Source organism: Lissotriton vulgaris, chromosome 7, assembly GCF_964263255.1.
Source record: "Lissotriton vulgaris chromosome 7, aLisVul1.2, whole genome shotgun sequence".
Taxonomy (NCBI): Eukaryota; Metazoa; Chordata; class Amphibia; order Caudata; family Salamandridae; genus Lissotriton; species Lissotriton vulgaris.
Genome location: NC_141695.1, coordinates 1,688,556,157 through 1,688,577,558, shown reverse-complemented (window position 1 = coordinate 1,688,577,558; position 21,402 = coordinate 1,688,556,157).

The window sequence follows — 21,402 nt, the reverse complement described above, 5'->3', positions numbered from 1 at the left end:
CGCAATTTAAGAATTCGCAAATAATTGCGAGTTCTCAAATTGCGATTGCATTTAAGGAATCGCAATTTGTGATTCCTAATATGCAATGCATGAACCATTTTAAAATTGCGAATTCGCAATCCGGGGCTGCTATTTACCGCGAAGTCTAACTACGTGGTAAATAGCGAAAACTTAGAAAAATGCACTTTAGTGCATTGTTCTAAGTTGCATGTTACACACACACATGTCCTTTGGACATGTGTGTGCGCAACATCAGTGTACATTTCCATTTCAGGGGTGCTACAGGGTGTCCTTTGGACACCCTGACACCCTTGAAATCGCAGCCTTATTTGCGATTCGCTAATTGCGAATCGCAAATAAGGATTAACTCCCCATTCATTCCTATGGGCCTTTAGGCCCATAGGAATGAATGGGAAATCGCATCCTTATTTGCGATTAGCAATTTGCGAATCGCAAATAAGGAAGCAGTAGAAATCGCAAAACAAATTGAGATTTCTACATGCATCCCGTTTTGCGAGTCTGTAATAGCGATTCCTTAAAAATCGCTAATACAGACTCGCAAAAGAGGACTTTGATGAATCTATATGATAGGGTCCTCTCTTCTAGTGCTTGAAATTGAAAAATAGAAGTGCAGATACCCAGTACCAGAGCACCTGCTTGTTTCTGAGAAGTGCCAGTACTCTCCAATTAAAAGTATTAAATCACTCTTGAGAAGTGCAGGCACTCTCCCTCTCAAAATAAAAAAGTTCCAGTACTCAGTACCACCAGTACAGGGCCATTAAAAGCACTGCTCTCTTCACATTTTGCAGGGTGGTGCCATCAGGTGGGCAACTAGAGCCAAATTTGGGGGGGGGGGGGCTGAAAAATATTTCGGGGGGGGGGAGGCTAATTCTTACAACCATAGACAGAGTGGCTGTCAGAAGGGGTGAAAACGCAACAAATGCCTAATTTACAAGTAAATGGTCTTTTAAAGACCTGTTAAGTACTCGAGTGTGGCTGCAATTAGATGCTCGCGAGCCCGCAAAGCTGTGTCAGCCCGGGCTTACACACATGATGGGGGGGGTGAAGCCCCGTGAGCCCAATGGGTGTTGCGCGCCTGGGTGCCATTATTTTGTGTTAAGCCACTGATGTACCTTTTGCAGGCGTGTTTCGTGCCTTATTTATCCCAGTCAGGGATAGCTGCTGGAAAGTGCATTAAGAGTGAGACAACAGTAAACTTCAAACTAAAAAAAAAAGAGTGAGACAACAGCGAAACCAGGTGCTGGATTTCCACACTAATAGCTGGTCCGAGGACTGCACAAAGGCCAAGTTATTAATGAACAAAAGCCTCTGTTTTATACATGGTCCCTTTAAAGATGGCGTCGGAGCAGGCGTGCTGGGAAGTCACGTGACTGCGCACCAAACCCAGAGGAAAGTTTAACGTTCAAAGCTTGCAGATACTTGATTCGGTAATGGGGAGCCCTCAGACCCGACAGGAAGCGCGGGGGGAGGCCCCGGCTGACCCAGGAGCGTGTAGGCCTGCAGCCTGGCGGACTGCCTCACATCACCTCCACCCCCCACCGCCCTGCGTGTGCGGATGGGGGGGACAAAGGCAGCTGCCTGGAAGGAGGCCTGCTGCAGGCTGAGTGGAGGCCAAGAGAGCAGCAGCCATTCAATTATAGCGCACAAAGGCTTGTTTGAACAGCCTCCTATCATGGCAAAGAGGGGAGAGGAAGGGCAGAGCCCCAACTCTTCGCAGCCAGCCAGGAAAGGGGGGGCAGCACCTCCACCCCCACCGCCGGGTCTCCCACAAATGAATTAAACAAATTAAATTCCCTCCATGGCACGGGGACATTTAATTTATCTTGTAGAGTGGGTATAAAAAAAAACTTCTCGTTTTAATGAAATTACACAAGAGCACAGTGGTTTGACAGGGGCTAGAGTTTTTTTTTTGTAATATACTGGAGTGATGCCATCAGGGAGGGAGGCAGTGGAGGAACAATTGGCAGGGAGGTCGGGCGGAAGTGGGAATAAGGGCAGCTGCTTGCTGGCCAACATTTGAGACGGCCGTAGAAGGGCTTCAGCTGAAGTGACATCCTGCTATTCTTGCTATGGAGACATGTTTGATGCTTCCTGGGGCAATATGGCGCCCCCTGCTGGTGGCGCGCGAGGACGCTGCCTGACTAACCATTGTATCAGACAGTAAAATGGCTTCAGGCAGGATGCGTCTATATCTCACTTTCAAACAAATTGAAGGGTGGAATTTTAGGACAAAATATACTCGGTGAGTGAGAGAGTGCAAGGACAGTGTGGGAAGTCTGGGCACGTGGGCAGACGTATTGAGGCGGATGGCACACATTGACAATGTGAGGCACTCTGAGGAGATGGGTTTACATTGGTGGTACATTAAGAATTTGCCATAGTTTGTGGATAATGTGAAGAGTTTAGGCCCGGTGGTCAGTGCTTAATTTGAGGCGGTGGTTTCCTGCGCTCAGCACCAGCCCTTTATGTGCACCAGTGAAGGACACATTAATTTAGGGGGAGATTAAGTGATTTGCCCAGAATCAGAGGATGTTGAGCCGACACAGAGACTCAAGCCTAGATCACCATCTCTGGATATTATGCCACATAAGCTTCCCACTTTCGTGGTTAGCAGTTGGTTCTGTTTTAAGCTGCACTAACATTAGAAATGGACTGGTGCAAGCTGCCTCCTGACGAGAGCCCCCCGCACTTACATTTTTTACAAAGTAACCACTGCCTGTGGTACATTAAAAACTTGCTCTTGTGAGCATTGTGAAAAGCTAATAGTGATGAGCACTGAGCAGTGTTAAGTGCTTGCAAGGGTGAGTAGTCTGAGGAGCTTGACCCGGTGGGCAGTGCAAAATTCTGGCTCAGGAAAGCGGGGTAAGAAATTGATACTTGTCTGCAGTGCCAGAAGTAATTATTTATGGGTAATGTGGGGGTAAGGCACTGATATGCCTTGAGAGGAGCTAGAAACGATTTGTATTGGTAGAAAGTGTTACTGGATGGTGGTCAGAGGAGCTGCCACTGATGATCAGTGTGAGACGCTAGCACTGGTGAACAGTGCCTGAAGTTGGCAGTCTGTGAATTTGGTGCTGTTTGGCAGTGTAAACTGATTATTCTGATTTGTAGAACCTCATGAATCACTACTGAAAGTGCCTGAGTCACGAAGGTAACTAATACTTTTGAGTAATTTACACTTTTACGTTGACTACATACCCAATGCGTGGCCTATATAAATTGGTGCAAGAGCAGTTCAAAAACACCAGATAGACCCCTGGGTCTGATATAAGAAAGAGCGCTGGGATATACCTTTTACACGATGGTTACGCTCACCCACCCGAACGTGGCATGCTTCATCATAGGGATACCTCCTCGCATTACAAATCTAGTCATATTGCGGACTACAACCCCCTCTTTGAGAGAGATGAGCTCAGGGATCTTTTTCTATATCAGATTAGAGGTATCCTAAGGCCTGTAAGAGAGCAAGGTGTGGTGAAGAGAATAAATGAAAGGTATACATAGGCTAAAACTAACGCTACGAAACGCCAATACAAACTTTAATGGGCGTCCGGAGATTAAGATTAAACACACAGAACTATGTCTGGGGGTTATTCAACCAGTCATAAAACAGTGGGGGTCGACATGTTTCAGCCTTTTACCCTCCGTAGACGTATAGGGGCTTTCTTCAGGACCGACAAAAAGAATAGAATGGTGGAGTAAATTCTCTCCGCATACAAAGTAAGTAGTGAATATGCAGCACCAGTGGATGGAGGGATTTGTCACTTCAAAATGTAGGAGCCACTAGTCAATATGTTACCCATCATTACAGGTAAACATGTGGCACCTTGACCTCGGCGCAAAACTTGAGATAGCAACCAGGTCCTCTCAGATCCGATCCATCAGGTTCTCATTCATGCCTCTGAAGGTTTAACTGCAGAGCACACAACTACAACAGCCACTCACCATACATTAACTCAAGAAGCAATTAAAGAAAGAAACGCCAACAAAACTCCAGGGCCGGGTGGGCGGCTGGCAGAATTGCACTGGGCATATAGTGATCAGCTAGTGAGAAACTTCTACAGATGTACCTGGAGGCACTTGATATAGGTTTCCTCCTATGGTCTGTTTAGGAGGTGGGCACGGCCGGACTGGGAACCAAAACCGGCCCTGGCAAACAGCTCGGTTGGCCCCCGGTGGTGCTAGTGGAAAGCACCACTCCCGTCTCACCACCGCCACTTTTGCTACAGGGGGTCGATATTGCACCAGTAACAAAAACTGCCCCCCGGAGGTTCAAACCCGGCCCCCACCTTAGTGGCCCACTGGAAAAACATGCTACAGCCAGTCCGGCCCTGAAGGCAGGGATAGTCGTTATCCCAAAACTGTGAGAAAAACACTAGATTGCACAGCATATCGCACACTCTCGCTACTAAATGCTGACAACAAAATAATGGGTAAAGCCCTGACCGACAACTGCAAAACATGATATCCACTCTAGTTGATAACGACCAATGCAGTGTCATACTGGGCAGGCACACGGCGCACATGCTCCGTGGAATATATAAGACAAATGAGCCTATGCCTTAGTGTCAAAGGACAGAGTAAATGTATTTGACAAGCTGTCTTGGCACTACATGTTTGCAAATCCGAGAGCCATGATTTTTGACCCAGCATTCATAGTGATGGCCAAGCTATCTTGGCCATCACTATGAAGACACTAGGGGCCATATGTAGGTAAATACTATTTTCCGATTCTAAAATACCGAATTTTACCGATTCAGTATTTCAGAATCGGTAAATGGTATGTAGGTATTGATTCGGTAAATGTTACTGAATCGGTAAAATTAGGTAATTACCGATTCAGTAATTCCCATTCATTCCTACAGACCTGGAGGCCCAGAGGAATGAATGGGAATTACTGATTCAGTAAATACTGAATCGGTAATAGGGGAAGACTTACAAGGGTGGCAGGGTGTCACATTGACACCCTGTTGCCCCCTGAATAGTGCATGTGGCAGACATACATGCCTATGGGCATGTATGTCTGCCACATGGCACTTTTGGAAAAGCACAAATTTGCTTTTTCAAAGGTTTTTGAAATTTACCACCAACTTTTAGTTGGTGGTAAATACTGAATCCTTAACTCAGAAATGCACTCACTTGAGTGCTCCCTACATTAAGGATTATCGGTATTTTAAGGAACCTGTAATTTACCGATTCCTTAAATTACCGATTCGGTAAATTACCGAATCCTTAAATTTGGCCCCTACATCTCAAATGCCCAATACAGATCGGTAACGGCCGAAATTCGGTTATTTTGGCCGTTACCGACCGGTATTGGGCTACCTACATCTGGCACTAGATGACTAGCCCTGTCTCCAGAGTAAAAACGAATGAGTTAACATCAGCAGGATGGGAATCGGAGCACATCACACAGTAGGGAGGCCCGCTAACCCCTCTGCTCTATGCGCTAGCAGCCAAACCACTGGCCTTTCAGGTTAGGCCGTCCGTATCAGACTGGGTCATTGAAGTGGGGACTGTGAAGCACCTCGTATCCCTCTCCACTTACGATCTGCTTGTGTACCTGCGAAACCCTGTGGAGGACCTACCACACCTTTTGCAATACTGGACTACTTTGGCTGACAACTGGGACTGCATATCAATGTACAGAAGTCATTGCTGTACCCAATAGCTGGGCTCTTAGCAGTACCAAGAGAATTGCTGCCTCCCCCACAGAGATCCTATGGGAGACGGAGGTGTTCTGGTATTTGGGAATGACAGTGACTACCTTTGAGCACACCTGGCGCAAATTGAACACACACAGGCTGATCAGGGCATTCTGGGCTCTATAGCATTCTGGATCAGTAGCCAGGCAAATAGCAATCTCTAAAATGATAGTTTTACCTTGATGTCTATAGCTCTTTCAATGCAGCCTCTACCAGATACTTAGGAAATATATTATGCAAATCCGATCGCTTATAAATACACTGATATGGGGTAAAAAGAGAAGAACGGTAAAAATGGATACACTAGTCTGTCCATGCGAAAAGTGGTGAATTTGAGTCCCCGATATAGAGGCGTATCACATGGCACCGCAATTGCAATTTCATGGCCAGCTGGTTTTATGGTGATGCCAATGTGGATGTTATGTTCTGGGGCCAGATGTAGGTAATCCCCGATTACCGATTCTTAAATACCGAATCATACCGATTCGGTATTTAAGAACTGGCAATCGGGATGTAGGTATATTTACCGAATCAATTACCGAATCGGTATGACTCGGTAATTAATGAATCGGTATTTACCGATTCGGTAATTGCCATTGATTCCTATGGGCCTTGAGGCCCATAGGAATCAATGGCAATTACCGAATCGGTAAATACCGATTCGGTAAAATTACCGAATTTACAAGGGGGACAGGGTGTCACTTTGACACCCTGTTGCACCCCTGATTCAGGCTTGTGTGCAATGTGACACACATACATGCCCTTAGGGCATGTATGTGTGCCACATGGCACAGGTGTACATGCACAGATGTTCATGTACACAGGAATTCTTTATTTACCATGAGATAGTATTTCATGGTAAATAACAAATTCTTAAGGGCCTGTGGCACTATTTTGAGTTCCACCTACATCTGGAATTACCGATTCGGTAAATATACCGAGTCGGTATTTTACCGAATCTGTAAATTTACAGATTCAGTAAATTTACAGATTCAGTAAAATTCAGGCCCCCTACATCTCAAAAACCAATTACCGGTCTGTAACGGCCGAAATCGGCCTTACCGACCGGTAATTGGCGACCTACATCTGGCCCCTGATTAAGGACCCAAAAGCATCACAGCGTTGATTGAGTAACAATACTGTAGCCATAGGATCCATGAAGGTTTGTTCACAAAGAGAAAGGTTTTAAGCCATTTTCTAAAGGACAGTTTATTATCAATTCTCTGCAAGGTATGGGGCACAGAGTTCCAAAGTTTTGCCACATTATACCTGAAGGATCTTCCCCCTTTCTGGTCTTCTTCATGGGTGGAACTTCAGTTCATAGAGGGTTGGAGGATCTGATAGCCCTGCCAGGATTGTAGAAAGCAATCACCTGCCGGGAAATAGAGGGTTCTTGCTTTCAAAGTGTTCTGTGTGAGATGCACAGTGCCTTGAATTTGATCTTCTACATAACTGGGAGCCAATGGAGGTCGGCTAGGGCTTGACATGCTGAAAGGTGTCTAGGAATGTTCAGCATGATCCTTGCTGCCGCATTCTGCACCATCTGAAATTTGCCAATCACAGCTTTTGGTGCTCCCAGGTAGAGGGGGTTCTCGTAGTCCTGGTGGGACTGAATCAGAGCCTGGACTACTAGCATTCCGGAAAGAGAGGTGATTAGGTGCAGAATGCTTTGCATCAGTCTAAGGATGCTGTAGCAGCAGGCTGAAAGTTTACTTGCTTGGGTCTCCGTGGAAAGGGGTTTGTCAAGCCATACCCCTAACTTTTTGAGCGAAGCCGGGGCCGAGCCGGTCAGATCACTAAGGGGCTTGTGAGGGTGTGAATTATTTCCTCATATCAGCAGCTCAGTTTTATTTCCATTGAACTTAAGACAGGACTTGTCCATCCCGTTAGCTAACCTCTTGAGGCAGAACCCAAAAGAGGGAATGGCTTGTTTGCCATCCACGGTAAGGGAAATCACCATTTCGGTGCATAGGACACTAATGAGACCCAGAACAGCAATACAACATTGGCCAAAGTCTGCATGTATAAGTTGGACAAGGCGAGACTCAAAAAGGACACCTGAGGGACACTGCATTGCAAAGATAAAATGCCAGAGGCACATGATTTGTCCAAGATCTGAAAAGTTCTATAGCCCAAAAATCAGCGGATCCATTTAAGGGACGGGCCAGACACTCCTACATTTCAAGTCCTTTTAGTGAGGGTCCTGTCATCCACTGTCTTGGAAGATGGGCTTAAGTCTAGAAGAATAATGACTACAGCACCACCCAGATCCAGTTTAATTTTTGCCTCCTCCGCGACTGCCAGGAGGGCTATTCCGGTGTTGATGATTGGGCCGAACCCCTGTCTGGGTGCGATGCAGGATGTTGTTGGCTTCTATGAAGTCTGAAAGATGCGCGTTTACAGGCTTTTGCAGCACCTTACTCAGTCCCTGGAGTAGCGACATGGAACGAAAATTCTCAGCGCAGCATGAGTCGAGGTGAGTATCTTTATTAAAGCTTTCACCATAGCATATTCCTATGCTACGGGTACTATTCCCTTCTCAAGGGAAATGTTAGCCATCTCTACAATGACAGGGACAAGGATATTTGCTGCTTTTAGGAGGATGTGTGTGTGTGGGGGGGGGGGGGAGTATCGAGTGGGGAACCTGATTTAAATTTCATAAAGAGATGAGCAGAAAAATACCACAGCATTCTATGAGTCTCAGTTGATGTCATATTTTTTCTCCTTATTGCAGGGGGGGGGGGGTGGGATCATGACCTAGATAACCTTCAGAATCTGGAATTGTCTGCTAAATGTCATCTTTTCTTTTTTTAAAGAGCAAGGTCATTATATCTTGCATTAGAGGGGTCGGGGATGATATCCAGCCTGGGTTCATCATGGAGCCAGGTTTCTGTCCAAAAAATCACATCTGGCTTTTCGTCCTGCAAAAGTGTAAGCATTTCCAGCTTAGGAAGGGTAGGGATCTGCAGTTGAGAAGGTACATTTTCCACTAGGGGGTATCCTAAATATGAGTGTTGGGGATACAGGGAGGCGTGTACGAGCAAAGGTTACCTATCAGTTCTCCCTTGGCAGGGTTTAATGAATGCAAGCAGTTAGCTGCACTCGCCTGCTAATAGTGTATATCTGTGAGGCCGAATACCTGGGCATCTCAGGTTTAACTGGAGCAGGGATCCAGGCCCCTGGTCTCTTTCGGGCGCGGACGGGTGCAGAAAAGCTTGTCTTCGGCATGTCAGCGGCGCGACCGCACCCAGGTTCCATTTTATGATACAGGGAAAGTTGAACGGCTATAAAGCCAACCAATATGGCATTTCCCTACCTCTAAGTCCCCTCTACTCAGCTGTGCAGAGAATTAGAGCAGTGCTCCTCTCAGGACGGAAAACAAACTAAAGTGCATAGTGTAACTAAGAAGGTAGCAGCTGAGTGGTACTGTACAAAACGATGAGAGCAGCTTAATCCCCACCTTCACACAGGAATATTGTGAAAAAAAGGTTCCATCCACGCCACAAAATAATTGGCAAAGTCAAGATGAATAGTAGATTAAACTTAATTTTTAAAAAAATCTTTAAAATCACTACTGAATATTGTGGCCCGTAACTTTCCTGTTAATTTAATTACCCCCGAGAAGCGCACAATATCAACGTCACCTGAGTTGCGTGGCCGCGCTCTGGGCTCCATTTTATGTGCAGTGAGAGTTCAACTGCTAGAGCACTTGGGCCCTTATTTATGAAGGCCTTGCGTCAATTTTACGCCGCCGGTGCGTCACTTTTTGTGATGCACCAGCGGTGTAAAAAATGCGCCTCGTTGCGCCATATTTAAAAAGTGACGCATCTAGGTAGATGCGTCACTTTTTAAACCCCTGCGCCACATTATACCTGCGTCAGGTATAATGTATGCAGAGGGGGCGTTCCCCCGCAAAAAGCCACGTAATAGTGACGCAGAGAAATATATGAGATTTCACTGCGTCACTTTTAGGACGCTGTTGCGTCAAAATCTTGCGCCTGCCTCACAGCAGGCGTAAGACTGACGCAAGCCCTTTCACATGGGGCTTTCCCCATGTGAAAGGACGCATTGCTAGAGTTGCGTCACTTTTGTGACACACTCCAGCAATGCGTCACTTTTGCGCCTACAGATACGTCAGAAATACTGACGTATCTGTAAGTCCTTGCGACATGATGCGTCATACATTAAATATGACGCATCATTGGTGTCGCAAGGAGTGCGCAGTGAAAAGTGACGCACGCTGTTTTCACGCAGCGATGCGTCACTTTTCATAAATGAGGCCCTGGATGTGGAGCTACTGCGTGGCTGTGCTGGGGAAAATCGCGTATCCAAATCAGCTCTTTGAGGGAGATTTACAAAAACTCCTTCCAACGCACCGCAGTCCCCAGGGAGGCTGTGCTGCGTTGCGCAACAGGTAGGGAGCAGGAGAGTACCAAATCTTCAAAGATAGGGCGCTCTCCTCCCCTTTCCCTTGCTCCAGTGCTGATTACACCTGCTGTGAGACACGCACACACCTTACCGCCATATCGCTAGGGTTTGTGTGTCTAGCATAGGTTTTGTCCAGGAAGAGTCCCCTTCCTGTACAAAATTCCATACCTAGACAAGATGCAAAACTTTTCCACTTTGTAAGTGTGCAACACAGTGCAGCACGCATTCAAAGTCGGAAAAGGATGGAGAAATTAAAGCATTTTTCCTTCCTTGTGCCTACTTGAAAAGGGCACATTTTTCTCAAGCTAAACCCGATCTACTTTACTAGTAAATTGGGATTAACCTGAGTAACCTTGGGTAGTTGCATGAAAATGCCCATGCTCCACCCTTGGCACGCCCCTATGCCGCTAAGTAATGTAAAGCTGCGCCATGCACTGCTTTTGCATTATTTCCAGCGCTAAACAAGTTTAGCGCTGGAAATGGCGGTGCTTTTCGGACGCCATTTCTGCCCAAATTTTGGCATTTTAGCTGTAAAAACTGGACCTGAAACAGGTCTGTGCAGAGCTGGGCTGTTATTTTGTATCATGTTGGAAGCCTGTTGCCTAGCTTGCTTCTGTGACTGCTCAAGCTCCACTCGCTGCTGGTCAATCCTGTACTGCTGGCAACAATCCAACCAGGTTGAGTACCACTTCTCAGTGTCCTTCCACCCTCTGTGTCCTTCCACAGAATCCATGGCGCTGAGTTGTACACTGGGCCTACGGGCATCTCACTTCTCAAACGATGAACTGTTTGCAGACAGCAATAGCACAATGTGATACTGTGCTGCTATCTGCTTTGGAAGAGTCAAGGCCTCGATCCTGGTGTACGGTCCAGCGCATGAAGTTAACCTGTGTACTCAACAGTCCCAGCCCCAAACTGGTTGGACAGGTACGATGAGTCTTGAGATGAGCTTGTGATGGAGGTGAAAATAAAGTGAGAACAAGGTGATTGCCACAGACTATAGCGAGCATAGCCAGTATAGCCTGTTGAGCGACAGGGTGGTCAAAGACTCCAAATAATCAGTGCGCGGGGGATTCCTGGCACCACAGATGGGCCTCTATCACTCAGTGTATCAGTTATTTTACTTCTGATGCCAGGTGAACATTCAAACACCTTGGTCCTCGTCTTACATTGTGCCCCGGGAGCGCAAAGGTGTGTGCGCCTGCTTTGTGTCCCCGAGGCACAATTACAGAAGGGACCTCAGTGTTATCTAGAATACTGATTGAGCTTGCACATGTGTGCCAGCACTATCATAAGTGGGTGTTCCCTCATTTGCATGGGGTCATGGCCCATGCAAATGAGGAAATACCTTTGCGCCCATGCCTGATTATAGAGGGGTGCAGAGGCACACATGCCTTTAGAAGTCATGTCAGCCGTATGTGTTTCAGCACTACCCCCTGTGGCAGTGAACCCAAGTCCACAATGCCCAAGAAGCCATTGCCATTCACAGGTTCCAAGGGATTCGCCAGCTCTTGATCCGGAGTAGGGGGCACACGACCATCCAAACTATACCACCCATTAATTACCGGAGGCCATGGCAGGCCTTGTCTGGTGCCTCATGTGACACCCCACCTTAAAAATGAGGACAACAAAATCCATTGCGCCTCGATTTCAACCATCAAGTTTTCTTAGACTACACCCCTCCCCCCCTCTCTGCCGTGGGCCTTAGTCACCAGCAATCAATTGTGTGTGTAGGGGGGGGCTGAAGTATGGGGGCTGTCACAATTCCATAAACGATAGTGACCGGGAGTATTCCAGGTCCAGCACGTGCACAGACTTACAACTATAACCAAGATCAACTAAAGTTTCTGTTCCTGACATTACAATGGTAATAGCGAACATAACTCACTTCTCAAGGGGTGATTGTATACATCATACTGGGGATTATCCCGAGTCATAGCTCGTAAAATACTATTTGCACTATAAGATATACCCTTGAAAGGAAACGTTACCTTCACAGTAGGGAGTGTAAGGATATGCAGCTATAACCGGAGTTATGTCCTAACAGAAGCACCCCTAAGTGGGTTAAGGGTTATCCCCAATAGTATCAAGCTTTTGGTGTTTGCCAGGACTTGAGTTTATGGGGTCCACTGTACTGGCCAGTTAAGGAAATCGGCCACAGTACTGCTGAGGTGACAAAGTGTGCACCGGGTTTTTGTAGTTTGAACGTAGTCTGATTTGTTTGTAATTTGAAGTTTATGTAAGTAGTTAACAATGTGAGTGAACTACTTAGACGACTGTCACAATTCCCATTTTTTGGTAACGTGTGATACAACATGCCTTTCTTTGCTTATGCAGAGTTCTGGCCAAGGTTTTCTGTTTAGGCAGTGCATTTGTGAGCTGATCGAGGTGGGGGTGCATGACTATTTATTGCACACCTCTGGGGTATGATTGGGTCCATGTGCTGTTCTTAAGTGTACTGTTGGATTTACCTGGAATTTTTTAAGAGGAGAGATTAAGCCTCAACATTCCAAGGAAAACAAAGTAAATGCCAAACTGGGCTCTGATTTTAAAAAAGGGTAATGAAGCATTTTTTTTTTTACATCAGCCTTGCAGGAGGTGTTGTCCTAGACTCCGAGCCACCAGAATGGTCACTGTTCGGTAAATACAGTTCATATGATTAAACCTTTGACTCGTATTGATGTTATATGCTATTAATTTTTCACTATGGCATAGCGGGTTGAAAAGGGGGGGGGGAATCATTTTTCTGCACATTAGGGGCCTGATTTATGAGGCCGTGCGTCACATTTACACCGCTGGGGCCTCATTTATGAGGCCGTGCATCACTTTTACGCCGCCGTTGCGTCACTTTTTGTGACGCACCAGCAGCGTAAAAAATATGCCTTGTTGCACCATATTTAGAAAGTGACGCATCTAGGTAGATGCGTCACTTTGTAAACCCCTGCGCTACATTATACCTGCGCCAGGTATAATGTATGCAAGGGGGGCGTTTTGACACAAGAAAGAGTCATAGAAGTGACGCAGTGAAATCCATAAGATTTCACTGCGCCACTTCTAGGACACAAATGCGTCAATTTCTTACGCCTGCCTCACAGCAGGGGTAAGACTGACGCAGGCCCTTTCACATGGGGCTTGCCCATGTGAAAGGACACATTGCTGGAGTTGCGTCACTTTTGTGACACACACCAGCAATGCGTCACTTTTGCACCTACAGATACGTCAGAAATACTGACGTACCTGTAACTCCTTGCGACTTGATGCGTCATACTGTAAATATGACGCATCATTGGTGTCGCAAGGAGGGCGCAATGAAAAGTGATGCATCGCTGTTTTCACGCAGCGATGCGTCACTTTTCATAAATGAGGCCCTCGATGTGTAGGTAGAAGAGTGTGATGTTTCATTCTGCGCTTCTTTAATATCCTTCCCTCTTCTGCCGTCTAAGAGACCGGGGTTTGGAGTGAGGCCCTCGTGTTGAACAGTGGATTAGTGCACGTGGTTTAGAGTTTGCCTGTGTCTTGTACTGTATCTGAGTATTATGCTTTGCCCATGTGCTATGCTCTTTGCTATTGGTTGGTACACAGTAGATCATACTGCAGGTTTTCAAGTTCGCCCAGATGAGGGCCAGATATTCTACAATTAAATGAGCATCTGCTCTTTCCCTGGAGGTGCTTCAATGTGCGCTTTCGTAGGTCCTTTAGGATTGGCGCTTGTCCGGGTTGTAAGTATGGATTTCATTTACTTAACGCGTTGCTTGCACCGCGATGGCGGCTGGAGATGAATGGTCCTAAATGGAAAAAAAAGAGACTGTGGGTGAGGGGGAGGAAGGCATGTGATCTGGTAAGGGTGAACTTACTTGATAAGTTAGAACTTTAGGTCTTAGCTTTTTGACAGGAGGCGTGTTTATGTTCCTAGAAGCAGTCCACTCCAGAGTTTTGGGCTAAGTGTAGCCTTTCCGTTGCCTTTACACAGCGGTGACTAGTGTGGTTGGACCTTGAAGTCCCCGGTTAGGTAGTGCGATTGGGTGTGGGCTCACGATTCACAGGTTCAGTTGGCATCTTGATGTCTGCAGTGCCGTTGTTCATGCTGTAGGCTAGCCTGGCTTAGAGACTGCCGCGTGGTGGTCGACTCAGCTGAAAGTCCAGTTTAAAGGACATTGCCGTGGAGCAGCTGTGACTGGACAGTCGCCCTTATGAGAAGTGTTCTTGATTTGGTGTTTAGATGCATTTATAGGTCGATACAAAAATGTTGAACAGTTTTATGGCGGTGAGGGTCGGAGGGGGCGGTTGGTGAGGTTGCCAAGAGAAGTCTACATAACCTCGAAGGAAGCATTGAAAGTATGTTGGTGCTGTGCAAGAGTGGAATCCATGAAAATACCAGCTTGTTCAGTTCATCTGGCGGCTAAGGGTCAGCTGTTCCTAGGGGCGCTGAGATTACTACCGCACCAGAAACAATACTCACTAATATGTTTGAACCCTGATATTAGGTAGCTGGATGACTTACCCGAGTGAGGTTAGTACTGAAGCTAGAGTTTGGAGGGGCAGGGAGATGGGTTCTTTTAAGTGAAGGGTAAATAGTTTGATGGGTCTGGGCCGAGGGTGACATGTTAGCTGCGCTCCGTTTGCTATGGAGCTGGCTGGGTTCAGTCCTTGGTGTGGGGTTGGCTTTGCTTTGCTGCGGTTAAAGGATTGGCATGGCTGCGTTGGCTCTAGTTGGTTGTGGGGCGTTGGCTGAGCTGTAGTGGGTATGAGTTCCGCTGGGCTTCATCATGGCCTGGGTCTGTGTGTCAGCTGGACCTCGCAGAGGGTGGGTGGGTGTGTTGGGGGGCGCTGTTGACTTGGTGCCATTGTGGCTGTGTGCGTTTGGCTTGGCGTAGTTGTGGGTATTCGGGTGACGGGGAGCTGTCGTGAGTAGTAGGATGCGGGTTTGGTTGGATTCTGTCGTGGCCCTGGGTATTTGAGGGACGGGGCTCTGTTTGACCCTGTTCTGGTTTTTGAGATGGGGGGTGGGGTGGCTGGAATTTGTCATATGTATTGGGGCTGGCTGGGCAACGTCATATTGTTGTGGGGCAGTGCTTTAAATGGGCTGGTACTGTCCGGAAATGAGTACCTGCACTCTTTTATTATTTTGAGAGGGAGTGTACTGGCACTTCTCAAGAGAAATGCAATACCTTTAATTGAGGAGTACAGGCACTTCTTAGAAACAAGCAGGTACTCTGGTACAGATTTCTATTTTTCCATTTTAAGCAATGTGTGTGTGTGTGTGTGGGGGGAGGGTGTTAGCTGAGCGCTGTTGTGAGTACTGGGCAGGTGTCGACTGGTTTCTGTCTTGGGTCTTGTGTGTGGGGTGGGTGGCTGGGCCGAGTGTGGGTAGTGAGACATGGAGGGTAGCTGGGCTCTGTTGTGGGTACGTGGGTGAGGGGCTGTGTCGGCCGGTTGTGGGTAGCGAGGTATGGAGGGTAGCTGGGCTCCGTTGTGGGTACGGGGGTGAGGGGTTGTCTCGGCTGGTTGAGGGTAGCGAGGTATCTAGGGTAGCTGGGTTCCGTTGTGGGTACGGGGTGAGAGGCTGTCTCGGCCGGTTGTAGGTAGCGAGGTAAGGAGGGTAGCTGAGCTCCGTTGTGGGTACGGGTGAGGGGCTGTCTCGGCCGGTTGTAGGTAGTGAGGTATGGAGGGTAGCTGGGCTCCGTTGTGGGTACGGGGGGGAGGGGCTGTCTCAGCCGGTTGTTGGTTAGCGAAGTACAGAGAGTAGCTGGGCTCCGTTGTGGGTACTGGGGTGAGGGGCTGGTTCGGCGTTGTCCAGTAGGGGTCGCTCAGAGAAACAAGGTGCAGGGGTGACATAGAGAGAAGCAGGCGCTAAGTCACCTCCGTCTAGCCTGCAGCTCTGCCTGCATCGAGCTGGCCTCTGCACCTCTCTCTCCTCTGGTTGGCTCACTTCTGTTGGTCTTGGCTGTCCGCCTGAGTTGGCTTCCCTCTACGTCACCCTTGTACCTTGCAGTGAGTCACTTCCTGGCAGCCTGGTCTGCAGCGCGTTCACCGCTGCAGCTTTGTGCCCTTTTATGGAGTGGATAGCGCGGCATCCCCACCGGCAGTGTGTCCTCAGCAGCTTTGTGGCACTTATCTGCATGCCGCCGCCAAGTGATGCAGGAAGTGGTGCCGCGCGCTGCTTTCGCAGAGGTGTACTGAGGGCGCGAGGAGCACATGCGCAGCACATGTGGTGCAGTTTAGTGTCCCGACCAGATCTGGATGTCCCAGACTGTGCATAGAGTAGGACGGGGTCTTTGTCATGGCATCTGTTGCTGCACCTTGGTGTGTCCACCAGCCAGCTATGGGCGCACCCACGTTTCTTTCAGCTCTGTCCCAGCTCCTTGGCGTGTCCATCGTGGTTTGTTTTTGGGTGTGATGATTATACCCAGAATTTGTGGTACCCTTTCCCGTTCCCCTGCGGATTGACCCAGCCTTCCTAACACTCTGAGGTTCCTTTCACTGCTGGTTGCACCCTCTTTCCTGAAACTTGTTTTCTGAGTGTCAGAAGATGACCATTTTTTGGTGGCACCGTTCTCTCGTTCTCGTGTGGCAGAGCACTCAAGTTTCTCAGGTTAATGTGCAAGTACAAACAAGACATCAGCAGTTCTTTCATTTCGTTGCTTCCCCGTGAAATGGATCCAAAAACAGAGGAATCCAACGAGCGGTGCGTGCGCCACAGTCAGACATGTGCATTCAATGATCGTGCCCGTGTCTGGGCACGATAATTGAAACCACATGGCCTTTGGTGCACGAAATAGACACCAATAGGCCGTGGGCAGAGCAATGCGCCCGCCTTTGGCCTATTGTGTGCTGTATTACTGAAAAACATGCACACAAAGGCCAATAGCAGGACACCAAAGGAGAAGCACACGCACAAGCATGTGCGGTTCCTAGGCCACTCTCTGAATCCCATTTTAAGATACTAAATGTCTTGCGCTGCACGAGCAGTGCTGCGTACTCCACCTCTAGGCACGAGACCTAAAAACTGAACAGTAATTGTAAGATAGTATAATAAGTAATTCAGTAGTTAAAAAATAAAGTTTACCCACCTATGTGTGGTACAGAATGGCCCATCAGAATTAATGGGAGACATGACTCCTCAAAAGAATGTTACTCCTATCTTTGTTGAAAGGCCGAGCTTCTGCCCTTTTGCAACTGTGTATGACTGTATCCGGTGTGAAGCCTCTCCACTGATGCAGATGACTTCCAACCTGCTTGTTGGTATCAACAGTGTTGAAAAAATCTGACAACTTCAGTACTAGTTTCAGATTTATTGGTAAAGTGCATAGTAAGTTAAAACCATTACATATAAATATACACAAAAAGTGTTGCAATAAAAGAAAAAGGGAAAAAAGGAAATAAAAAACAACACAATCAACAGGGTACATTAGGATAAAAAAAATTCTATTATGGAAAATGGCTGACTAGCGGCAGGCAAGTTACTTCGTTTAGTATACTTTTTCCGTGTTTGAAGTTCAGTCTTGTTCTCACAAATGTGAGCGCTTGTTTTTACCACAGATAAATGTACAAATTAAATGACCCTTATATTGAGGCGTGTGTGTTCGGGGTGAAGGCCTTGTATAAGTGCTTGTCTACAGGTTCTTATTTCGGCTTGAATAAAAGGCCCCTGAGCCATTTTCTTCTTTCAGTAAGTGACACCGGACAGACACATAGGTTGTGATCATTGTTTCCTTTCCCTTCCCACAAAGCCAGCATTCCAGATGTTTTGGACCAAGATGGATCCAGGGTTGGATGAACGCCCGAAACAAAGGCGCATGAATGCTACCTTCAGATCAAAATATGGTGGGAGTTTTAGGAGTTTATATGGAATTGAAGACTTGCCAAGAGTATGCCTTCTTTGCCAGGTTCCCTTTTTAGGTTTCGCCTGGCGTTCACTGCGCAGCAGTGTCGCGCAGTCGAAATCTTTTGATCTTCAGTACTGTCATATGGATACTTCATTACATATATTGCGTTAAGTTAGCATGAGTGTATTACATGTTTAAACAGCCGGTTTGCCTTCGGCTTCAGTTTTGCACACGACACATACTTGTTGTTGTAGCTTTCACCCTAGAAGCGATGAGGTGGTTTATTTGAGAATAATATGTTATTTCCATGCTATCAGCTTTGCCTGGTACACTTGGTACAACTGTCTGCACACTGAGAGCTGCACACTCTAAGATTAACCTAACACAAGGTTGCTGGGAGGCCTGATCCTCGCACCACATTAGACATAACACAAATAATGTTGATGCCAACATCTTGGGCTCTACGCGGGTTTAAGATAGAGTTACACGGAATGAACGTAGACACTTGGTGCTGCGCATGGAGAGAGCTGGTAGCTGTTGATGTGAACTGCTCCTACTGACATTGAGAGGTATGGGGCCGCCCTGCTAAAGCCCGAATGAGACCTTCTTAGATATAAAATAATATGCTAGATAGGGTGCGCGAAATATAGGTGATATCGATTTCTATAGGTTTTGCATTATAACATGCTAGCACCTTTTGCTTACTATGGATTAGTGACTATGCTGCTGACTCTGATTTTTATAATCTGCATTTTGGTATTATACAAGATACTGCGTTTGAGAACTTTGCATTGAATAATAAATATTTCAAACTTGCACTTGTGTTCTTTGACTCTCAGTTTTGGTTTGAAATGATTATATAACGAAAGAGTGTTCATGTGTTCCACGATTCCTGAGGTATTCTAAAGATCATGTTCTGGTTTGTCTAAGACATGGTTCATTCCATAATGATCCATGAGACACTGTAGCTAGCTAGGTAAGGAGATTTCTGACACTGAGATGAGTTTTGGATCATCCTAACTCACTGAGGTTCTAGATCTCTATGCACAGTTCTGTGGGAGAACGGAAACCCTGCTACAGTACGGGGCTTTAACCCGCCTCTCTCTTCCATTGGCTAGCTCCATAAATGGAGGCTAGCCATTGGAAGAGAGATGTGCCAGTAAATGTTGGAGCAGATTCGTGGGCGTTCCGGTGTTTTTTTCCAGCTCCGCCCCTTTATCGTACGTCATGCAGCGTTGGGCGGTATTTTAAAAAAAAAAAAATTCCGGCACCTTGTGGTCTTTTTAAAAGTGTCTTTTGCAGAAGTGGGCTGCGAGATTTAAGTTGCAAGGAAGTACTTTCTATTTGCGATCAGGTAAGCAGCATTTTGTTATAATTTTCTTTTCACTTTGTACGTCTACCCTGTCTCATGTCGTCTCCGTGTTTGTTTTCCGTCTTTGCGTGTCTCGTTGCTGTTGTCTCTGTTTTCCGTCTTTGTCTTTGCCTCCGTGTTCTGGTGTTCTGTTATCTCCTTGTATTGTTGTGCGTGCCTCGTGAGAAATTTATTAGAGAAAAAAACGCTCACGCAGTTCTAGCAGACTGCGTGGAGGTGCTTTGTACCGTGACTGCTCAATAAATGGCACACTGTGGTCTCTGCCAGGAAAGCACCGGCGCGCCTGTTCCTGGCAGAGGGCAGGTGGCTTGTGACGCACGATGTCTTCAGGAAGCAACGAGCCAGGGGCACATTTACACTGTGTGCCATGGCGGGAGGGGACAAGGGGTTAAGTAAGACAGCTTTTTCGCCATGCCAAAGTAGAAACGCTTTCTTTCAGAGTGTTTGTTACTCGTCAAACACGCTGTTGCCTAATGCCTTGCGTGAAATAAAAACCGAGAAGAGAGGGGGGATGTGCTAAATGGGAGGCCGGTGGTTCTACATTTGTTTTGGGAAATTCCGATTCTTTGAGTACCCCAACCGCTTCTCACAAAATCTAGCTGAGGCAAGGTCCATGACGATCAAAGAGACTTCTTTTCTGCTTCCAACTGGTTGACCAACCAGGTAGACTCCATTAAAAGCTGTTGACTGGAAGGCTCGAAAATTAGGGTTTTACTTCTCAAAACACATAGTTCGTTTGTATTTGTTGTATCCAAGTAATTGACTCTGGCAGGTTGTGGAAGATTCTGCCTGCTATCCACTGTCTTATATTACACATCCTGTGCATTGATGTACACATTTATATGATTTATTAATGTATAATGTGTAAGTGTGATGTAAAGCGCTCTGAACCCTGCGTTGGGGTAAGTAGCATGATAAAAGAAATAAAACAAAATAGTGGTCAATTGCTATTTATGTAAATAATGGGACAGAACAATACTTCTGCCACTCTTACAGTGCATGCATATCTCGTATGTACTGGGGCTGAAGAAAGTCAACAGCAGCTTCTCTTCAGTACTTGTGAAGTAACAACAAGCTGCGTGCCTTTGTTTCCCCTCCATTGCATTTTCATCTAGGTATGAGGCCCAGATAGCTTCCACTAGGATACTGGAACAAAGGAAAGCCTGATGGTCCATTAAACTAGGCCTTTGTTTTGGGCCCAGCTGAAATGTAAAATAACAAGGCCCCTCACCAGCTGCACCTTGCTGCTCAGACAGAAAGCAAACAACATGCAGGTGCTGCTGAATGTGTCCCTGTGCAAGAAAATTAAACCAGGACGAGTTTAGCATATTTAGGTGGTGCCCGTCTTCTTGGCATTGTAGACGGCGTCCCCCCAGTGAAAAGAGGTGGTAGACGCCGCTAGTACTCTACTACATACTCTACAAATATCTAATAATGCCAAATCAAACTCCTAGTCACTCTGTACTACTAATTCTGTTGACACATTTTTACAACTCCCTAAACACACTACTAACTCTCTACTATCTGCTACTCACAATCTACAACTCTAACTCTATACTACTTATTCTAATACTCTCTACTAATATACTCACTAATACTCTATACTACTGACTACACTTATCACTCCACCACTCACAATTTACTACTCACTCTTTAATATACACTAACTACTCAACCTTTACTACTCGCACTTTAATACTCACTCTCTAAAACTCTCTATTACTCTATAACTCACTAAATTTGCCTACTCACTCAACTACTCTGTACTCACACTACACTATTCACAAAAATACCTAATAACTACACTACTGTACACATCACTACTCACTCTCTATTAATAACTTTATTACTCTATGTCTAAATATAATACTCTAACACACTCTCTACTCCTCTAGTATGCGCACTCTCTAACAATAACAATAACTACTCACTATTACTCACTACTACTTACTCTAATACTCACTTTCTTATACTCTTGTCACACTATACTAATCACTCTCTACTCTCTACAACTATAATAACTCTATAATACTCACTCTACTACTCTCAT